Source organism: Rhipicephalus sanguineus, chromosome 10 (assembly GCF_013339695.2).
Source record: "Rhipicephalus sanguineus isolate Rsan-2018 chromosome 10, BIME_Rsan_1.4, whole genome shotgun sequence".
Classification (NCBI taxonomy): Eukaryota; Metazoa; Arthropoda; class Arachnida; order Ixodida; family Ixodidae; genus Rhipicephalus; species Rhipicephalus sanguineus.
Window position 1 is genome coordinate 144,064,683 of NC_051185.1, and position 22,018 is coordinate 144,086,700.

General features: G+C 44.0%; 1 protein-coding gene across 1 annotated transcript in view; it reads right to left on the reverse strand.

Annotated features, from left to right (window-relative positions):
• Positions 1–22,018, reverse strand: part of LOC119406793 (zinc finger protein 37 homolog) — a 104,257-nt gene that overhangs the window by 41,459 nt on the left and 40,780 nt on the right. The window lies entirely within an intron of this gene.

The following is a 22,018-nucleotide window of genomic DNA, read 5'->3' on the forward strand; positions in this document are numbered from 1 at the left end:
CTTTATGGACAGTGTCTCTTCATCGCTGTTAGCCATCAAGGAAGTCTCAATCCTTTCAAGCGCTTTAGCTTGAGCATCAAATTTTTCTTCCAAGTACACAAGCTTAGCGAGGGCACCACTCAGCAGTGCTGCAAATGAGAAGAAAAACAAAAATTTTTCTTGTAGCCTTTTGTAGACTGCTAAGCATATATTTATGCACAAGAGCTGCTGAGCCTAAGAGCACATACTATGTTATTTAATATACTAGGGTGTCCCAGCTTCAAGGCACCAATAGTTAAAAAAAAACTAATTGTTCTATGTGAACAATATTTAGACCAAGCACATGTCTTTTGAATCCTGTTGAAGAATAGTGTAATATTTATTCCCTTTATCGATTTAAGATCGATAACGGGAATAAATATTCCCGGCACGGAATAAATATTCCTGGGCACGGCAACAGTGACATGAGAAAGACCGCTTACAAGCAGGTGATTCGAAGTGCACTAACACAATGCGGACCACTGAAACATGACTTTATTTCAAAATAAGCACTTCCTTGGCACAAAAGTAGATCTACGAGTATTCTGGACCGCTATTTCAACAATCAACGTAGACTTAATATTTGCCTTTAGTGTCCCTTTAACGCAATTCCTTGGCCAACATGATGCCTGTATAGGGTCTTTTTGCAAATGAGTTTCAAGCACCCACGTGGCTCTGTGGTAGAACACTCGACTGCCACACAGAGGGCCCGGGTTCAAATCCTATTCAATTCTGGATATTTTTTTTCTCATTTCATTTTTCCGTGTCTATCGGTTACTTCTTCATGACGGCGACTGCGCCGCCACTTAGCAAAGGTACGGGCATCTAAGAGCTGTGCTCTAAAACACACAGGACAAGAGCTATTTGTCAGCACTTGTCCTTTGTGTTTCATCGCTTGCGCTTCATCGCCTTAAGGTTTGTTTTTCACAATTGCTAGTGCATGACAGCTGGGACGCCATGTATTAGAATGTATTCTCATATAAAGATTTTTCCTGTATTTTACTTTAAACTCCACATATGGCACCACAGTCATCATTCTAAGCCTGTTTTAGTCCACTGCAGAACAAAGGCCTCTCCCAGTGATCTCCAGTTCGCCCTATCCTGTGCAAGCTGATCCCATGTCCGCCACGGTGGTGTAACGGCTACGGTGCTCGGTTGCTGACCCAAGGTCGCGGGTTCGATCCTTGCCGCGGCGGTCGCATTTTGATGGCGGCAAAATGCTAGAGGCCCGTGTACTGTGCGCTGTCAGTGCACATTAAAGAACACGGGGTGGTCAAAATTTCCGGAGCCCTACACTATGGCGTGCTTCATAATCATATTGTGGTTTTGGCACGTGAAACCCCAGATATTATTATTAGCCAATTCCATTTTATTCCTGTGAACCTCTTCATTTCGTCACTCCATCTAACTCTCTGTCTACCTCAACAGAGTATTTTTTAGTAAAAACTAATGTAAAACTATTTTCCGTTCCGGTAACTGTCACAAATGGCAGGCTATTTTTTTCACAACTTACATATTGCCACGTGCACTTCTTTTGTTATTTTTATGCAACTAGTCCATTGCACACGTAGCCGCTGCCTTGTGCAAGCCGCGCCCTAACGTCTTGAGCGCGAAATGCGAACTGATAGGCTTGAGCACGAAAATGCGAACTGAGATTGTTCTGGATCTAATGCGGCCACCAGCGATAAGGCTCGAATGTTCGATGCTGCATGTATAAATGCCGATGCACCTTGCTGCAGATCAGTTTTATCGACGACCGACACTCTGTTCGGCGCTATCAGTGTACATAGTGTATTGCTGTAGTTTGACTTTCAGTTTCCCGGCCACAAGTTCGGTCAAATAAAGAGTTTCATTTTGGACACGCCGACTGCTAGCTGCCTTTGTCGACGTCACGACCTCGTGACAATATAAATAACTTAAGCGCATTAATGAGTTGCCTACAGACACTGACTGCCTTGTGAAAGCAGAAAATTAAAACCTAAGGTACAGCAACGTGTAGGCATTTATGCATACCTTGTAATCCACCTTGGTTTTGTTCCAATGCTACTTGTGGTGGAGGGGCCACTGAGCTCAGAGGTGGGCAGCTCACAAATGGCAGTGCTCCATCTCTCTCAGATTCTGGACTACCCTGTTTGTGACTGTCGTTTGCTGGACAGTCACTCTCACTTTCTGAGCTTTGAATCACATGGCTCCTTTTCCATGGCATGGAGTTTTCTGGTTCCTCCTGCTGAGTTAAGTTGGGGACAGCTGTAAATCAGAGAAAATATATGCATTAATTCTCTACGTTACCATTGACGATGTACGCATAGCATATGTTACATCTGCTCAGAGTGCTTGAAGAATTTTACCTCATCAGGTCAAACACAAAAGAAGTCTAGAAAATGTATTTTCCATTCTGGTAATTGCCATTATTGGCAGGCCATCTTTTACAACTTAGTACATATAAATAACTGACGTCTATTTAACGAGTTGTGCACAGACACTGACAGCCATTTATGAAAGCAGAAACTTAATTAAAAACTAAGGTACAGCTATGTGTAGGCATTGATGCATACATTGGAGTCCACTTTGGTTTTGTTTAAACGCTGCAAGTGGTGCAGGAGCCACTAAACTCGGAGGTGGGCAGCTCATAATTGGCAGTGCTGCTTCTTTGTCAGATTCTTGACTACACCGTTTGCGACTGTCATTGCCTGGACAGTCACTCTCACTGTCTGAGCTGACAAACACACAGCTCCTTTCCTGTGGCACGGACTGTTCTGGGTTGGGACAGCTGCAATTCACAGTAAGCACGTGCATTAATGTTCTGCCTCACTAGTGACATGGTATGCACAGCATCTGTTGCTTCTGCTCAGAGTGCTTGTAGAATTTTACCAGATCAGGTCAAAGACAAACGAAGTGTAGAAAAAGTATTTTCTGTTCTAGTAACAGTCTCGATTGGCAGGCCATCATTTACAACTTATACCCCTGGCACATGGCGCACTTGACGATGAGTACAATGCCAATGCAGTTCTTAAGCACCACATGCAAATTGGCAATTGCTTTGTATGTTCTGTTATAGCTGGCCTTGTGGTGTTCTTGGAATATACACTATAAAAGAGCATTAACTTTTAGAACAACTCTCGAAGTAATCGGTGAAACGTAAATGCAGACGAGCGAACACGCAGGCCATTGTCTGGCTGCGCGCTAGGTGTGCGTGTTTAAGGTGACTTTCAGGTTTCTTTGCCGTGATTATTCAAGTTCAACGTAACTCTAATCCCTAACAGACCATTTGGTTCCGATTGGCGCGTTGCAATACAAAGTTCATGGAACGAAGGGAGCGCAAACAGGATAGGAAACAGATGTACAACGGGTGAGATCAAAATTCGGCGTAGAAACAACACGATGATAAAAGGAAAATAAGCCTGCTGCACATCTGGAAGCACGGCATGGCGTAAATTCGCTTCGGCGCGAGCAGCCGCCACTAGCAACACGCCAAAAGGGCGCCCGTTGTTGGTAACATCATTGTCAGTTTGTTTTTTGGCGAGTATTTGAGAAGCATTACGACGAGTGCCCGTGTTCAGGTAACAACCTGGCTTTAACGAACGTGGGTCAATTATTCACGACACCCAGGTTGCCGCGCGAAAAAAAAAAGTGTGGTTTTCGTAACGCTACCCCAGTTATCGTCACAAAATTGACAAGTCGAGAAAGAACGCCCTCTCAATGAAACGTTGGAGGCGCGTACCTGTGCCAAAGCATACATGTCATGCAGGCCTTTCTGTCATGTCGATTGGAAAGTGCGAATCCGATAATCTCGAAATTTTACGCACTAAGATGGAACATTTTCTAGCTGCAGGCACTGTAAATCATGTGATGTAGCACAGAAGTCAGAGATGCTGATGTTATGAGAGAACAACTCTTGACCAAACATTTTGTGTATTAATCGTCAGCTTTGACATTGGTTCTCTTTGGTGCAGATGATAAAGTGTACCAGCGCTGAAACATAATCACAAGCTGGTATGATGACTTGAAGAAATGACCATCACACCACATATAATATGCTATTTGCTGGAGAACGCGTGCGACCTAAGAGAAGCGAAGTCATTTAATAGCATGGTGCACTTCGCATGCCTCGGCTGCCAGTCTTTTACGCTTCCGATAGCTGTTGTCGCAGCCAAAGACCACACAGTGATAACGTGTCGACCTGTTCTCGTCCGACATTTCGATTTTCGGCAGCACAACTGCTTTAGCGCATCGAAGAATCGAAACACATTGACCTCTTACGTGCCACGCATTGCAAAACGAGAGAATCCCCACACACCAGCGGCAGTGGCCGGATGGCCCGATACGCGTTAGGGCGAGAGAGAGTGAAGAAAATGCACTGGTTTGAAGCTACGCTCCTCCTCTTCGTGAAAGCAGTCTATAGACCAGAACACAGCAAATTCCATACGCAGCACCATATTTGCGTCGCGCCATCATCGAACACGCGACAAAACATAAGCGAGCTGCCATGCCAGCAGACGCTACATAGAGCAAACGCGAAACTCCCGAAACTCAGCCCGTCAGAGAGAGTGTTTCGCGTCTTTTCTACCCTGGACATTTTCGCTGCTTTTATTGGAACATCAAGAACACCTTTCTCACGCAAGTCCACAATGTATACAGTGCGCGCTGAGCAGGCTGCGGAAGCAAACTCGTCAGGTACTTATGCTGTTACATTTGTAAAAAAAACATCCTCGCTGTAGTACGCTTGAATCGTAATTGCAGTGCAGCTCGCGAAAGAGTGAAACATTTTGCTGTCCCGTATTACAAGTTGTGCACAACAAAGTTTTGTGAAAGCTCATCATTTCAACATGCATCGCGTAACAATTAGAGTACGCTTTATGGGTACTTTCACGGAACTTAACTTTTGTTTCACGAGCGCTCTTACAATAATGCGTCTTGCTCACAAAAGCATGCTGTCAGAGAGCATCACCTGCAGTATCGTTGATCGATCCCTTTTGGAAGCTATCTGCGCGATTTTAATCTTGTAACAATGATGCTTTACAAGCGAAACTGTGCTACTCTTAGTTAAGCCGATACTGAAATGGGCGGAATCCTGCTGCCTTTTATTAAGTGTGTGCTGTGTAAATACGCTAAAAATTTAGCTGCTTGAGCTAGCGCTACGCCTGTGACGTAAAGGACACTGGCGCGAGTACTGTTTACTTACGTGTCAAGGTATGTATCCAAATACATATATTGTGTCTAAATAAATTTGGGGACATCAAACACTGAAATAAAAGCCCGAAATTCTGGCCAGCTGTTGAGGAACACCCTACCATTTATTAACTTTCGAAGACAAACCTGAAGGCGTGGATGCCATCAAAAACACTAAAGCTGAATACTGCGTTGAAAGTCGCAAATCATGCTGATTGCTTGTGCTTGAAAGCACTACCTTGCACTACATTTTCGTCAAAGAAACGCTTAAAGGTATGAAGTGCACCCCCACACAAAGCTCGCGCTTGCCTTTAGCCCAGCTGCGTGTCACGCAAATTAGGTTCGTAAAATGAAATAGGTGGGCATCACACTGCAGAATACACGCAGTTAGTGTACTTACTCGCGCATTTTCACTCGGCTCCTATTTTTTCTGCTTGAATCACAGTTATCCACTCGCAGCAAAGCTCACAACACCACACTGGCACTATTCCCGTGGAGCGTCGGGATCGTCGCAGACAACGCTAAGTAATATATCCTCCTGTTGCGCTGCTTATTTTGGCATCCAAAGACGACGCAGTAGTGCCCAGACGAGCTCTTATACGCTGAAGCGGCGTGAACGGGTACTTTTTTGCACTTTAAAGCCTTAGAACTGCAGCTTGCCCTGTTTACTTGGTGCAACCCGCGCGCGCCTTGGCAGTCTAGCCAGCCCGGCATCTGGGTGCGAGAGTATCCGCTCGGTTCGCCAGCAGCCTGGGTACGAGACAGGCGTGATCTGGTGTATAGGCCTCTTTGTTGTCAGTCCAGTGCGCTTCTTGCTTCTTATTATTCTCTGCTGACGAAAATGCACAGTTTGCATCCACGGCTGTTGAACAGATATCGTGTGCGAAATTTTTACCTTGCTACCATGGCACCACTTCACCAAAACAACGGTGGAGGAATTGAAATGGAAGAACAGAGGAACATTTCTAAAGGTAGCAGACAGGGGGCATTGGCGTCTAGCCCAATACTGGGTAAAAGAATATAGTTGCACAAATTACTTCAAGTATCACGCTGTACGTCGACAAGTTAATAGCAATTGATAAGAACCTTAACTTTTATTACATTTTCTTCGAAGTCCCCAATTTCGTAATTTTTTGCCAAGCCCCTGTCATCGAGATTACATGTGTCGCATGTACATGAGTTCAGAAAATGCATTCAATGGGCGAATGCCATTAGCTGTGAATGTCATTCGCTTCGTCCATGTAACAGCTACGAAAAAAAATCAGTTTCACCACAAGTGCAAAGCAATGATTGCAATAGCAACAAATTGGAATGTTATACGAAGTAAGGCTAGCAGCGAACTCTTTCGGCCGCTACAGGGAGCGAAGCAGTTTTCATGCCATTTGTCAACCCATCCACGTGAAGTAAGCGGCGAGAGTACAGCAGGTACAAGGATACACGAGCCGTCCACTGACATCCGTCAAGACAGCGCTCACAACCGTGCCCATTTGATCAAAGTACGCAGTTGCTGCTTGAGAGACTCAGCCCCCCCCCCTCGATCCTCGGCACATTCATGCTCCTATGCCTGTCTTTCATCGCACAAGGCATTTCTTCTCTGCTTGAGGAGCCATCGATGGTAGGCCTCACACGCAGGGAGATGTTATCACACACGCCCTTCGTGAGACGAACATGGCAGGCTTATTTCCTCTCTGCTTTAGCCACATTTGTTCCCAGCACTCGCATGCTTTTACCCATGCATAGAACATGGGGCAATGTTATCGATTTAGACTTTATGCGGATTATGACAGCGATGGCTAAAACCTGCCAAGAGTGTCTATATAATTGCTATTGCAAAGAAATGGGATTAACAGCTAATCACGTTTGCTGTAAATGGCATTACGTGTGCTGTATGAGAGGGGTTTTACACATAAAAGACTGAACTGCATTTAATTGTTGTGTACAGAGACTGGAAGTCATTTGTCAAGGCAGAAGCTTAATTAAAAATCAAGGCTAAGTGTAGCCATTCACGCATACCTTGTAGTCCACCTCGGTTTTGGTCCACTGCTACTTGTGGTGGAGGGGCCACTGAGCTCAGAGGTGGGCAGCTCACAAATGGCGGTGCTCCATCTCTATCAGATTCTGGACTACCCTGTTCGTGACTGTCGTTTGCTGGACAGTCACTCTCACTGTCCGAGCTGACAAACACACGGCGCCATTTCTGTGGCATGGAGCTTTCTGGGTCCTCCTGCTGAGTTATTTTGGGGACAGCTGCAATTCACAGTAAACATAAGCATTACTGCTCTGCCTTACTATTGGTGATGTACACATAGCATCTGTTACTTCTGCTCAGACTGCTTTGAAGAATTTTACCCAATCAGGTCAAAGACAAAGGAGGTGTAGAAAACGTATTTTCCATTTTGGTAATTGTCACAATTGGCAGGCCATCTTTTACAACTTACACATAAATAAGTGACATGCATTTAAAGAGTTGTGTACAGACAGTGACTGCCATTTGTGAAAGCAGAAACTAAATTAAAAAACAAAGTACAGGTTTATGTAGGCATTCATGCATGCCTTGTAGTCCACCTTGGTTTTGTTGCAATGCTGCTTGTGAAGGAGGGGCCCCTAAACTCGGAGGTGGGCAGCTCACAAATGGCAGTGCTCCATCTCTGTCAGATTCTGGACTACCCTCTTCGTGACTGTCGTTTGCTGGACAGTCACTCTCACTGTCCGAGCTGACAAACACACGGCGCCATTTCTGTGGCATGGAGCTTTCTGGGTCCTCCTGCTGAGTTATTTTGGGGACAGCTGCAATTCACAGTAAACATAAGCATTACTGCTCTGCCTTACTATTGGTGATGTACACATAGCATCTGTTACTTCTGCTCAGACTGCTTTGAAGAATTTTACCCAATCAGGTCAAAGACAAAGGAGGTGTAGAAAACGTATTTTCCATTTTGGTAATTGTCACAATTGGCAGGCCATCTTTTACAACTTACACATAAATAAGTGACATGCATTTAAAGAGTTGTGTACAGACAGTGACTGCCATTTGTGAAAGCAGAAACTAAATTAAAAAACAAAGTACAGGTTTATGTAGGCATTCATGCATGCCTTGTAGTCCACCTTGGTTTTGTTGCAATGCTGCTTGTGAAGGAGGGGCCCCTAAACTCGGAGGTGGGCAGCTCACAAATGGCAGTGCTCCATCTCTGTCAGATTCTGGACTACCCTCTTCGTGACTGTCGTTTGCTGGACAGTCACTCTCACTGTCCGAGCTGACATACACACGTCTCCTTTTCTGCGGCATGGGCTTCTCTAGGTTGAGGACAGCTGCAATTCACAGTAAACATATGCATTATTGCTCTGCCTTACTAGTGACATGGTATGCACAGCATCTGTTGCTTCTGCTCAGAGTGCTCAAAGAATTTCACTTGATCAGGTAAAGATAGCGTAGCCCATGCGCATACCGGAAACTGCATGGCTTCTGTATCTTCACATGTTCTGATGCATGTCATCATCTTTTAGAACTGGCAGCCACACGCTCAAATAATAGTTTCTTGTCTCAATGGGAGCAGCTTCAATCCTGAGAGGTTCTAGGTGAAATGTTGTGCAGCTTATGGGAGAATGTATTAATAAACTTGCTCAATGTGATATAACATGTTTGCACAAGTGCCTAAATTCTCTCAAAAGCTCGGAATAGTATTGTTACATTTCCATAGCATCTGCTTGCATGGACAATGCATGCAGCTGCTTGACAAAGACAACGAATGTTTGCTCTCGCTGTGAGTTAATGCATTAAACCAATCAATGCTGCCCCATTACATTAAGCATTATGTTTAGATAGCCTCCAGTGACATATGAAACCACTTCTGCCACTCCATGCCATTGTAAACGGGTATGTGCCACACGTGTCTGGAGGAAAGGGTTTGATGACATACGAGAGCACTTAGACATGGACAGACGGACGGACGGACGGACAGACAGACGGACAGATAGATAGAAACGTCCGAAGTGCCAAAGGTTTGCTAAGAAATGCTCTGCATTTAATATAATGGTTTCATTCGCTAAAAATCAAATCACAGTGTTTTTAAATGATATTTTCAAACTATAGCATGCTCCCACGACGATCACATGAAAAAAAAAAAGGTAAGCACAATGCACCCTCATGGAAAGTGAAATTTATTCTGCTGGCAGTTCCTTTCCTTGCATAATCCAATTTTGGGGCATTTAACCCTGTCATTAACATTGAGGAGTATAGTAGGTAGTCATGAGATTTTGTAACAAAACGACTGATGATGACAATACTCATTATCAACAAAAACTGGTTCCACACGGACCTAACGAAGACTATACTCATCATACTTGTGTTTCTTGATGCTAAATCACCACACTTGTCGATGCTGGGCCATTTGTGTCTCGGCTTTCATTTTGTTGCCATTTTTCATTGCATTGCCATGCGGTGAAGCCCCTTTCAAGTTACCTTGTTTTACGCGATTAGTGAAATAAAGGAAGCCCACTGAATTGAAGAAATGGTAGTTTTATTCTGAAAAAGCAGCTCTAGAAATTGAGCGAAAAAAATTGTTTGGTAATTTTGGCCCATTTTTCTTCTTTGCTTTCAGCAGCGAAAGGGTTAAAATCACTTCTGGATATGCCTTTATCGTGCGCCGCTTCAAGGGCCATTACCTTGATGAGCTTGATCTACACGGAGTTGTTTCAGAACATCTGTAAGCTTGTCATCGAGATACAGTTATTTTTTCCCATTTTCGGCCTGTAGAAACTTTTCCTTGTCGACGCACAGCTGAGGACCTCATTCCTTAGCTTGCACCACTCATGGACACAGGTTTTGGGCACGCCAAATAGTCGTGATGTAGCTGTCCTTGGCGTGCGAAATAACTTAATTTCCTTTGATATATGAGCGTTCATAATGAAAGGCACCCGCGTCGCCATTCCCATTTCGCTGGGAACAAACTTGACGCAGGCGGACCGTGGTCGAACAAGAAATGAGCCAGCACGGAGTAGCTGCAAAATGCATTCCGTCGCCTTATGTGATGGCGATGTCACTGGATCTGCCACTGACGGACTGTTGCAGCTAGTGCCGTAAAAATGGTTTCAGTTTCATACTCGATCAACTCATTTTGCGAAATGCGTTTTCCGAATGATGTCTTGGCGTCTCAAAAGCAGCCTGCGATATAAAATTCGTTAGTATTGAATCGTTATATTGACAAATTCGTTATTGACGTGGCACTTAGGGAATGAAAATCAACCAAAAAATCTAGTTTTCGCTGGCCATCTCTTCACGTTCCTGGCATCATTGTGCACCTAGTTGCAAATTTTCATTGCTGCATACCGTCGTCTTCTATCCACATTTTACTTTAAAAAACCAAAACCGTGCATCCTGCCCTTTAAATTGAGGGCAGATGGCAAACAATTTTACATGCTCTTCCTGTAATGGAGGAGCAATATCTTTTGTTCTGTCTGGGTTATCATTAAGATTTTTTTTGCTTCTAAGATAAATAGATGCAATGTGTCATAAGGCAAATTTTGTTGTAGTACTTTCTTACGAAAATGTTCTAAATCAAGGTTTTGTTTTGAGTATTAGTTGAAGCGTTTTTTAGACTGGGTGCAACAGCCCACAACTCTGCTTGGAAATGTCCTAAAGAAATAATTTATACTTTACGACACACTACAAACATTCTCAATGTATTCTGTGGATTGTACATTGGTGTGCAGGATGTGGTTAAATAGCTAATTAGGCCTTAAACAAAGAAGTGGGTGTTTGTGATATCCTGGAAACTACTTATCATAGGAAAAAACCAATTGCATATTTGAAATCAGCACACAAACATTCTGAAACTCTGCAAGTTCCATCAAAATCGATCAAGAATTTTTAAAAATGCTTTAAAGTGCCACGTCTCCCCTTAAAACTAGCCAGCTCCCACACGTTGCTTCGTTAGTATCACCCTAGAAACAGTGAAATATCAAGTTATCTAGGCTCATGCATATACTGCACATTACATCACCCGCGTCACTATGCAACAGCTATCAGCAAAGTTTTGTTTTCACGCGGCGGACAACGTGCTGCCGCCAGGTATATGGGTTACCGTGCAAAAGGATTTGTTTTGTTTATGGTCATTTTTTGTACTACATTTTAACGTGAAAGCGTTACTTGGCCGGGTTGACAAAGCACGCTATCGTCTGGCGTCCGCAAAAGCTGTGTGAAAAGGACATGTGACTTCATCCACAGGAAACAACGCCAGCGCCAATGACTGCTGCAGAAAGCACTCACAACCGTGGAGTAGGAGAGGTGCAGTAGAAGAGGAACTCACGACTCGAAGGGAGTGCGCCCTTGTCTGCCACATCAGTTGGCCTTTAGCTTCTGTGGAGGCAGTGTTGCAGCAGCCTGCAACACTGCCTGCACATACATTGCAACACATAGCTGCAGCAAGTCTGACGCCGATGTTGTAGGCTTATTGTCGACATCGTCAGAAGACTGGTCAATACTGTGATTTTTACAGGGGTGCAACAGCCAAAGTAGAATTTGGAGCAATTTTTGGAGCAGGAAAATCCAAATTTGGAGCAGGTAACGGGGAAAAAAAACTCCGTTTTGGAGCACAAAATTCAAAATTTGGAGCAGCTTCACAAAGTTTGCTTTTGGAAAAGTAACAAAAAAATATATGCAAACCTTTCGATGTCACCACAATCGTTTTCAGCGCATAACATGCTGAATAAAGCCAATGAATTCTGCGGAAACCAGTAAGTCCTTGTGCATGGTGAATTTGCACCAAGGTATTGCACCAAAGTCCTTTACACCTGGCCTACACCACCAGCTGATCACGTCATTGTTGAAATCCACTTCATTCAGCACCGATGCGCTGAATTTTGTATTCCGCCCTGTTAAAGGGACACTAAAGGCAAATATTAGGTCGACGTTGATTGTTGAAATAGCATTCCAGAAACCTTGTAGTGCTTGTTTCGCGCCATGGAAATTATTATTTTGAAAGAAAATCAAGTTTGAGTGGTCCGCACGGTGTTAGCGCACTTCAAATAACCCGCCTGAATGTAGCAGTTGCCGTGCCCAACATTGCCCGCCTTTACGGCCCAGCCGCCGACGCTACGCTTTCTTGCACAACAGCGGCCATCAACTTTGCCAAGACGCAGCCACAGGCCACTCATTTTAACAGAGCTTAGCTTGGCCAGCAGCAGTAGTAGAGTTTCAACAGTGCGAAAATAGCGAGAGTCAAGCACACGCAGAAGTATGCGATACTGAAACTACCAATAAGACGCACAGCTCGGCGAAAATGGAACTCTTGAGCCCCTCGCACCGTTCCCCATGTCAACGCCAAGAGGTTCTCTTTTCCATGAATCAAACAGAAACAAACAAGCAGCATTTTATTACACCTTGTGATGCACGGAAGGTTCTATTTCTATCGTGACTATAGTCGGATACAACTGTAGAAGTCAGCAGTATTTCCTCCTCAAAGGCAGATGAACACAAGCCTGCACCAGTGGGCATGCACTCGGGACTGATGTCATGAGCGATACGGCCGGTGGCTCCGCCTTCGGAGAACATTGCCTCGTGCATGAGCAGGACTATTTCTTTAGTCGCAGAGGCGATCAGCTGCCGGGCTTCAGTCGTATGGGCGGGGCCTCTCCTGACTTCTTAAGTTGTATCAGACTACAGTTTGATTATTAGTGGTTCATTGTACTCCGGACTCTTTGACATCAACGGGATCATTTCCAAAATGTCCCACTCGAGGTGTACATTGTGTCCTACATTTACCTTAATTTCTCAATTTGTAGAGCACTGCTGTTGATACTATTGACATTTTAGACGTTCTCACACATTGACCTTTCACTCTGACATAAATTGTTATTTGCCTTTAGTGTCCCTTTAAGAAGAAGATCTATGAGGAGAAAGTCAATTTTAAAGAGAGCCACTATATGTATATATAGTTCAAGAGAAAGGTCTAAGCCCGGTGTGTATACACCATGCAACGCATAAGACAAACCAGCAAATAAGTGCAATCTTCGTAAGTGCGCCCTACCCCCTATATATATACATATATATATATATATATATATATAGAGAGAGAGAGAGAGAGAGCTATGCACAGCAAAAATAGGAGCATCGTTTGAGGAAATGAGAGGAATCGGCTCAATGAGGAAATATGAGAGGACATGCAAAGTGTTGTCGTACCACTTTGGTTTCACCAAATCGTGTGAATAAACACAATTCGGCCTCTGCATTATCTCTTTATAACACAACTCAGGTACACCACTTTGCAGCACTTGTCCATAACACCAACCTACAGAAAGAAAACGCTTTCATGTTCCCGTTTCATAAGGATATGCTCAGGGATTTTCTGCAACTTTTTTCTGTAATTTCGCTTGAAAGTATACAAAAAACATTCGAGAAATATTAGAAAAATATTCTATTCGATTCACACACAAGCTTTATTATTCGAATTCGCTTCATACCCCAAAATTTTTCTATTCGCACAGCTCTAACGAAAATGGAAACATATGACCATTTCAATGTGCCTACGTCCCATAGCAGTATGACATAAAGCATTCAGAAAACAAAGGAAAAAGAGGGAAACACAATTTCTGTTTTACTTTGCTGCAAAATGTAGCACTGACCAGAACAGATGGCACTGGCAGCATAGCTCCCAGGTGTTTCTTGCTGTCCACTCTCTTCGTTAGCCACATTGGTGTCATTATCAGAGTCTAATACTGCTTCACGTTCTTTCTTTCCGGCCCCTGCATACGTATCTGAAGAAAAGTACAAATTTCACCTACTACACCAAAAGAAAACAATTATTTGCAAGTTTCTTGGTACTTCACCATGAAATTTGCAAAAACACTTCAGTCATAACTAAGGATCAACATTTATTTTTTCTGGAATTGATTATTGTTGAGTTTTTATTTTTACTGAAAATTCCTCAATTTTCACCGAACGTATATCTCTAAACTGTGCTCGTACGCTACCATACTGCAGCGCTCTCAAACATGCTTCGAGTGAGACAACCGGCACATGGACTGTGGCGAAATGAGCAGTCGCAGCTCTAGGCATCAGCTTCCCAATGTGTCAGCATTTTTGGTGGCCGCACATGCCAAGGAAGCACCGTCGTACCTGATAAGCGATAAATTGATGGTAACTGCCCGTTTGTTTCGCTCTAAACATGATTGAAAGCGCTGCAGTACGGTAGAACATGGGCGCAGTTGCGTGCTTTTATTTCATATTTCGCAAGCTTTCTTTAAACCCCCGAAAAGAATCACCATGCAGCATGTACGCTGCCATAAAAAACTGGATCGGTCATTTTGGAATGCCCTCTACAACGTAACGAAATGCACTTAACAACAAAGCGAATATCAAAAGTTATGCAGAACTGATTTTAGTTCATTAACTAATTAAGCACAATATAAAAATATCCTAATGAGCGCCACATGACCACAGACCATATTTCCTTGGTTTCGTTCAGTTGCGGTTAACCACATATTTTTAATTGTTTGTTCTAGTTACATGAAACACCCTGTATTCACACAAGGCTAACTGAAGTCTGCAAGCACGAGTGTTCAGAATAAAATTATGAACAAACAAGGTCGCTTGGCACTCAAGAAGGTGAATTTTTTTTTTTTGTCAGCTAATAGTACAGTTGCCCCCTTTACACACGTATATGCACATTTCTTAATATGGAAGGCCTCCGTTATTTTGCTTGTTTGCTTGTTGTAATGACCAAAAAATATTTATCCAGTATCACAAAGGAAAGGTCCACAACAGCTTTTGTAGTGGATGGCCAGGTGTGAGTAGTAATGTTTACCAAGTGATTGGCGATGCTCTTTTTAGTGTTAGCACACTGGCCAGTCTGATCTGGCCGTGATATTTTGTCCCGATAAAACCTTATTCATTTTCCCCACAGGCTAAAGAAAAAATTACAGCTGGTTCATGCTATTGAACAACAGATGGAAGCTTGCATGACATTTGTAATGCTGATTACTTGAACCAAACACTTTAGAAAGTACTTAACAGCAATAGCAATGAGGAGGGAAAAGCTAAACTGTTGGCCTAGAAACACACATGGTCAAACCACAATAAGTATAGACCGCTTATAACGTAAGTCGCCGGAGTCGCGAATATCCGCACTATAAGCGGTACCGCACTATAACCAAAACAACCTTTTTCAAAGTCTGCACTTGCGCAAAACGTGTTGAGCATGTAGCCTCGCGTGTCCGATAATCGACATATGCGATTTGGGGCGCTTGCAACCACTTAAATCTCCGAATGTTCAAAAATTAACCGCCAAAGACCCGCATTGCCAACGAAATGAACACGGGGAAAAAAAGCAAACAAAACAAAGTGCCATCGCGGAAATTCGCCGACTACCTCGAGGTATGCGCATTACACCGAAACCATGTCGAATCGCGACCGAAATTTCACGTGCTGAGCGGTACCGATCGTTCGATTTCACGGGCGCGCACGCGATGTCCAAGACATTGCAATCGAATCCGGAACCACCATTCGAGAGCTGCATGTGCCAACCATGCCCTCGTTTTCATTAACGATATGATCCCCTTCCCTTCAAGTGCAGCCATCGCAAAAAGTTTCGTTGATTCCGCACCAAACCGCAACTTTTATCGCCCGCGACCGCTACCGAAAAGCAACCAACGCTGATTAGGCCTAGCCTGCGGTTCAGCATGTAGTCGCGGGAAGTTTGTCCGAGACAAGAAGATCGGAGGTCGAAAAGATGGCACTCAAGCACTAACCCAAGAACAGCGCGCGTGATACGAAGTTAGTGTTCGCGGCCGGGAGATCAACGGCGACAAAAGACCGCCAAGGTTTAAGTCCGCGCACTGGCAGAAAAGGCGAAAGCCCGCGTCATGAAGCCGCAAAACTTTTCAATTTGCGGACGAGGTAGCAAACGCGATATCTGTAGCAAGTGTGATAACGACGACGCTTTTCCCGACAGGAAACTTGCTTTAAAGCGCGCTTGATGAGGACGCGATCGTACGTTGCACGCGGAACGCACTGCCGGCAAGCGGCCGCGGAGCGTTGCCGCCGCCGGTGCAAAGGCTACTCCGTCAACGAGGCAACCGCCATCCTTCCCCACTCGGCGAGCCCGCACAGCGCTGCCGCGGTCTTTTTCCTCCCTCCGCCCCTCGTTCGTTCACTGTGCGTGCCCTCGCCCTTTGTAACGACCTCGTCGCTCCCTCCCCAGCGGCGTACCTCCTTTGAGAACCGCACTCGCTACCGCGTTTGTCGGAAATATTTTCCCGCAACCGCATTATAAACGGTATTTCATCTTGGGGGACTGCACAATAAGCGGTATGCGTATACATGCGGTTCTATGGGAGGGTAAACGGGAGTCGAAAAAGACCGCATTATAACCGGTCCTGCACTATATGCGGTTACGTTATAAGTGGTCTGCACTGTATTAATTGTTCAGGAACAAGCAGCTACGGGCAATCGTTCAATAGGTCCAGACACAATCACATAAAATTTAAGCCAACTGATAATAAATTCAAGAAAATCATAGGTGATGTTTGTACATGTGAAGTAGAAATTACAGGTTAGTAAATGGAAAGAATGAAGGCAGACGAAATAAACGAAATAATATATGACCTATGACTTTGGTTTCATTATCTGTTGGCTGCATAGTATGGCTTAAATGCTACTTACATCGTAATTACTACAACACAAATTGCGGAGGCCACACGCAAGAAACAGAAAAACAATCTTCGTAATTGGTGCAGTAATAAGTATGAATCAATACAAATCAACTCAATTCAGCATCACTTACCTGCTGATGAAGAAGCATGGAAGGTGACCAGCTAGAAAATGCTACCGCCAAAAGCCTTGCCAAGGTGTACACGCGTACAAATGAGGGCTCTGCAGAACACTAAACTGACAAACGTAGAGCCGCTCGGTTTCTTATCCGTATTCTAAAGTTTCACATTCTGGAACATTTGGCATGCAAATTGTCACGTGATTAAAACAACCTGTGGTGCAACCGCTGTGGCCTTATATGTGTGATGTGAAATATAGCCTTAGAGATTCAAAAACACCGAAATTCGTAATTCTGAAGGCTATGTGTATGTATCACTTGGCTTGTTACATTCCGGTAAGTTCATTGTATCTATATTATGTCCAAACCGTATCAGCTCTTAGAATAATATATGAATTTTTATTTAGGTGAATCCAGACTGCTCAGACCTCGGACAAACGGGTAGTGGTTGTTGGGCATAGTTTGTGCATTGCTTTGTGCGTGGATTGGTACCTTTACGTTGGTACCTCCTGTATATGCTGTGAGCGACCATTTGTGCAGATTAGTGTGCCCTTTCACGATTGTGCAATTTGTGGCTTAGGTTTATTTGCAGACAGCACGGTGTGTTCTATGGGCCTGGTGTCTCCCGTGTGTGCTGTGAGAGATGGCTTTGGCACAAGCGGACTAACGTGCTTTTTTATGATTGCGTAATTTTTGTCTAATGACTACTTACAGAAAGCTATGGGAAAAAGAAAATGCTTTCTTGATGATATCAGCCCCCACAGAGGAACAGGCTTAGATCATGTAGAACAGCTGCACTGTCGCATTTCGATCAGCAAGTGTTCCAATCAGGTGCTTCATTATGGTAAACGACTGCTTAGAAGTTTCCAACAAGGGCGGGCCTCGCTGTTGCTTAGCATGTCTAAATGTATTTATTGATTTATTCCAAGTCGGACAGTGATCCTACTTTCTGTACATGTTTTTATTGCGATATCAATTCTATGGATACTTAAAGGGATACTGAACAAAATTTTCGCCGCCGAGATAAATGGCCCAATTGAAAGATTCGGTGCTGAAACTAGTTGAAATAACCTTCATTTCAGTCAGAGACTAGCAGAAAATAATGAACTTAATGCATTTTTCGCAAATTGGCGCGTCTAGCGGCCGCGCCGCGAACTAGAAAGGAAGTGACGCAAAACTCGGCGGATACTGACTCACCAACCATGCTCGCTGCAAAATCGCTTACCAATCGACATCGCAAGCCGCCACCCGCTGCCGTGCGTCTCTCTCAAAACGTGTTCTCACGGTCAGGAAGGTGTTCTTGAGAGGAGAGGTGGAGAAAGAGAAGTGGCAGGGCAGGAGAGAGCGTGCCGGTTGCCCTGGTTGCCCCCCTCTTGCTGGAGCATTCGACGTCACGGCCGTCAACAAGCGCACTGGCGTGCAGCTGCCGCGCTCTCACAATCCACTAAAAATACGGCCAACTGCTCGAAATTACGTGAAATAAACGCTGTTTATAGGAACAGTCGTGTCGTCCGAGTCGAATGCAAGTGTTTTCGTAGCTTTTTCAAATTTTTGTTCAGTATCCCTTTAAGGCATATTTTTGCCATTGCCATCACGTTTCGTATAAAATCTAAATCAATAACGTCGCCCTACACATCGTATGTTCTCTATGCGTGTGAAAGCATGAGAGCGTTGCCAACCAATGCAGCTCAAGCAGAGAAGAAATGAGCCGGCCGTCTCCATCACACAAAAGGCACATGGAGATAGGAGCCGGAGGGAGGGTTGCATGGGTCCGGCAGAAAATATGTACTTTGACCGATCGGGTGTGGTTACCCATGGTTGCATGCATTGTATCTTTAGAGGGAATCAGCAGACGGCTCACACCTTTGTATAGGAAACCTGCACTGAGCCGGTGGCGCCGCGGTGCGGGAGTGAACGAAAGCGACTGGCGTGCTCTGTGCAGCAGCCAGCCCATGAGCGCAGCTGTGTCAGGTTGCCAGCGATGTTTCGTAATGTCGCGTATGAATTGCTGTGTCGTAAACTGTACCAATAACTATAAGAACTACGGACCTGGAGCAGAGTCTTTCACTTTGCTGCCGTGACCATGGTTCAGAAACCGGCTGGAACACTGGATTACATGCAGTAGCTAGTTCGCTGTGAATTTACGCCCCACGCAAGTTAACTGATATTTTTACAGTGCTGACGAAACTGAGCAGCAGCCGGCAAAGTGATCTCGACTCTGCAGTCTACGTTTTGTTGGCGGAACGCCATCGAGAGATTCAGCAAGTCTTCCTTGTATGCTGCTGCTGTTTTTCCACCGTAGCGCAGTTCGTCTAGCGGCACAGTTGGCAGATTGTGCAGTTTGTAAACAGACGCAGCAAGAAAAAGACCCCGCATGCCTGGTAAAATACGTCGCGGACCGCGAGAATTTTTCAAAATTTATTCCCCTTTTACTGCTGTTGCCCTTACCAGCATTATGTGTGCAAGCAAAGCCGTGCCACGCCACAGTATTGCACTACGTGACAGATAAGATATCACATGCAAAGCTGGCACGTGATAAAGTTACTCAAGGACTCATGCAGCCCGAGCAACGTCACAAACAGAGCTGAACTACAGCACAGAAAGCTTCATGGAACTGCCACGCATTACTAAATGCAACACGTGCAATTCGGCGATCGTACGTTTTACTTGTGCCCATCACATGTCAGACACAAATGTCATCGTTTACTCAACAATAAGCAGGAAAAATGACAAGAATGAATGCATAAAAACATCATTGGCGACGGCCTATGCTTCGAGGTTTACGCTGGTCGGACGCACGAATCGCCCTTTCAAAACACTCTGTCGCACGTCCGTGCTTTCTGTCACATCGAAAACATGATTGATTCCATATAATTTATATCCTTTCTCTTCGTTTGAGGCCATAAAAGAATCCCGCACTGCCAACTTTCTGAAAGCCTGCCCGTTTTATCAAATATGTCTCCTTCACGCACACGCACTTGCATGCAAAGCAGGCGTAGCAGACGGGGAGACAACCATTCGTAGCACGCCAGTAGAAACTGAACTGGCCGCAAGTGGCCACTCATGGCACTGGCGGCGCATTGGTGCAGTGGACTGTTGCGCCACCTGTAGGTGCTGCACATTTCCCATATGTTGTATTCTCATGGCGAACTTTGCGTTGAAGCCATCGATAGCATAAAGGTCATTTCGCTCACTGCAGCGGCCACATTTCATTACATCAGCATTTGTTTCAGTTACAATAGGCTAAAGGAGGTGCTAGCCTTGCTTCATACATCATTCCGGTTTGTTGCTATCGCATTCATTGCTTTGCCCTCACGACAAATCTGCGACTTTTCTTTCGCAAGTATCCTTCACTCAATAACTTTCTAATCTCTTTTGTTTTACAGGGGTCTGGGCTTTGTCAAGCTGCAGTTTTTGTAGCTTTTTATTATCCCCTTTTACTGATAAAGCTTTCATTTACATGCAAAATTGAGGCAATACATTCACAGTGATGGAAGCGACACTTTTCTTTTTGGAGCAGATTCTGGAGCAGAAAAAATGCTAGTTTGGAGCAGCTATTAGTCTTTTCGGAGCATATGGCAAAATATTCCAAACGACTCCTGGAGTTTAAAACATCATTTAAACATCTCATCAACATTAATATTTATTATTAAACATATTGCACATAGAATAATCACTGCAAGTTGCCAGAAGCAAGTAATTAAGCAGTTAGATGGTCACTGAACACTAAGTATAAGATGAGCTACATATATTTAAAATGCCAGTACTTGTGACAGAAATAACATAAAAGTGATAAAGCTGTGCACATATTATAAAAGCAGCCGCATGTAACTATTGCCAAAGCAGCAGTTTATAATCGGTATGAGATCAAAAAATTGTTATTTTCATATTTCACCAAAATAGCCAGCACTGAAAATTTAAAAAAAACAGCTAAATGAGCTATACACTTAAAATGCCAGTTCTTGCGGCACAAATGATGTCAAAGCTGATAAAGTGGTAAATGTAATCCGTCACACATCAAAATCGTCACAGCAGAAGTTAGTAATCAGTATGATGTCGAACCAATCTCACATACATTTCACCAAAGTAGTCTGTTAGTCATATATATATAGTGCCAGTACTTGTGGCATTGTCAATATGCTAGTAAGCAGCTAGTATGCAAGCTGCATACTAGCATATTAGGATGATAGTATACAGCTTGTTTTTCGTTTTGTTTAGGCTCGCCGGATAGTCACACGGCTCAAGTTCATTGTTTTGAGTTTCCCAACGTCCCTTCGGAGCAGGTTCGGAGCAGTTACTAACAAATATTACACTTTGGAACAGCATGGAGCAGCATTTCTCTTTTGGAGCTATTGTATTTTGTTTTTTATGCTTCCAAATTAGTCCTTTAAGGTATAAGAAATCAATTTCAAAGCCTCAGTTACAAATATGTCAATGTTTTAAAGCTTTGAGTATATTGCGATCTTGCATGGCAAATTGTGCACCGATACAATGCATGCATTAATTGAAAGGCTTTTTTCTTTTGCTTGGCAGTAGCACTCTCCAAACAAGCAGGCTTGCGTTTGTATGCCATTCAGATGTACCAAGGCTTCACAATAAGTTTTCAAGGCTACAGCATCATTTCATGCCCTACATGAAGATTTGCTCACTCTAGCAGAACTTGTTCAGTACAGAAACGCCCTGGGGAGACCAGTACACAGGGCATTTTTTTAATGCTGCAACTAAAATGGTGTGTACATATCGCATCAGTCTACTCTAAAGTTAATTTCTTTTCTGAGATAATTCAGCAAGCTTTTCTTAATGATCCAGTAACTGAAGTGGCGCACCAATTCCGTCAGGAAAAAATTGCAGATACATAACCTTTTCACATTAGTCCCATGCATGCGCCAACACTAAAGCGCACAAGCGGTGTAACCTCCATGTCAACATTACTGGCTTATCAGTAAAAGCCCCGTTATACTCCAACGTGGACAGCATGCACACGCAAGTCAAGTCGACAATGCCGCACCAGGCCCATGTCGGACTCCCCCAGAGTCAAATTGGTTCTGATGCAGCAAGACCATCGCAGC